Genomic DNA, 1,786 nt, shown 5'->3' with positions numbered 1-1,786 from the left:
TAGTAGTGTAATAACTCAAAAAAAGGGAGGAATGTTGTATAAGATAATAACATAAATATAAATAAGACGCCTGTCAATAGTTATATTAGAATTACCTGATTTAAGCCATTACCTTCCTCCTGATCGTCAGAGGGCTCTCGAGGTCGTGATTCGAGAATATGATCATATACACCGTACAGTAAGGTTGTAAGCAAATGATTTTACTGCGTGATACCAGCGATCAACACAAATTATTGTACCAAAAGTCTTACCTGACTCGCAGCCGTCACTGGGCTATGCTGTATCAGTTTTAGGTGACACGAAATAATATTTAAAATTAAACAACTCGAAATAACAAACACGCACTGATTATTGCTCAACACAAGGAGTCCAGTTGCCGCTCGTAGCATTCGGTGTAGAAAAGTTGTGGTTTGGATGTTGTTTGCCGTCTGGTGCTCATGCACTCGAGAGGGGTTGTTGACGAGATGACTGGTGCTCGTGCACTCGGTGTCTGGTGCTCATGCACTACTGAGAGGTACGATATACGGCTATGCGGACCAGAGAGTGTTAGGCGGCTTTTTTAAAGGGTTATCTCGAGCCTCGAAACTAGGTTGTCCTTCGGCTGTAGATACCCCTTTTACCCTTCCTTTTATATAAGAAAGTAACACTCTTTGCTCTTACCATTATAAATGTGCTAAGCTTGCTTAAACCATACTCGTCTCTTTTTGTTATTGATAATTTATTTTTTTATAACATGTGACCGATTTCTACGTGCGACAGTCTGGCCGTTATTTATTATTTGAAAGTATTTTTTGTACAATGATCTGTGAGCATATCATTACAGTAGGTAGTAGGTACCATTTAATACCTTTTAATTCTAAGTGATATATGTTTTATAGGTAGGTACTTATTACTTATAATTAAATTTTAAATACGTATTTTTACCGATTCAAAAATAACAAAATTATACAAATCAGTATTTATATATATATATATTCTATGTATATATATTTTTTAAATTTAAATTACGTACCTATAGGTTACATAGAAAATCAACACAAATAACATACAAAATAAAATTAGGTATGTACATAATTCATATACATTTTAATTTATAAATAAAATAATAGGTACCTTGGTACTTATATTAATATTAAGAGGATGTCAGTGCACTAACACATGTTGGTTGTACAATTAATTAAAAATATTTTCTATAAAATGTATAAATATACCTATAGTACCTATAGCCTATAGGTATAGGTAATTATTACCTACCTACCTAATGTGTTTTACAAAACAATTTTTAATTATTTTAAATATTACCTATGATTTTTATTTAGTTTATATAGATAACAATGTACATATTTATGTTTATAATTTTAATACTAGGATTTATTAATGGCATCAGATTTTTTATTGCTCAATGATGTGAAAAAGGAATGTTTAAATTATATAGAACAAACAATTGATATTGAGAACTTTATGACAGTAAAAAGTATTTATGATATAAATAAAATAAAAGATTTGCATGAATTATTTTTGTCATACATATTAAAAAATTATAAGTGAGTTTATTTTAAATCTTATTTTATTAAAAATTTTAATTTATTATGATTAATTATTATATTTTATTTCATTCATATTTCCTTTGTCATTACCCTATTTTTATTTTTGTTAACAATAGTAAAATTTATTTTTGTATTTTTTTTTGAACTGATGCGTGTTTTGTATTCGATTTAATTGCACTGACACACTCGTGCGCACTGAGTGCGCATTTTCTGCACCGCCGATTTTGTCAGTGCAATGA

The 1,786-nt window shown here is 29.7% G+C and overlaps 1 long non-coding RNA gene across 1 annotated transcript in view; it reads left to right on the top strand.

The window, feature by feature from the left end:
- Positions 1 to 1,786, top strand: part of LOC107884040 — a 6,473-nt gene that overhangs the window by 1,369 nt on the left and 3,318 nt on the right. The window lies entirely within an intron of this gene.

Source organism: Acyrthosiphon pisum, chromosome A1, assembly GCF_005508785.2.
Source record: "Acyrthosiphon pisum isolate AL4f chromosome A1, pea_aphid_22Mar2018_4r6ur, whole genome shotgun sequence".
In the NCBI taxonomy this organism is placed as follows: Eukaryota; Metazoa; Arthropoda; class Insecta; order Hemiptera; family Aphididae; genus Acyrthosiphon; species Acyrthosiphon pisum.
The sequence above is the reverse complement of the archived record's forward strand: the minus strand, read 5'-3'. Positions and strand labels throughout refer to the sequence as shown.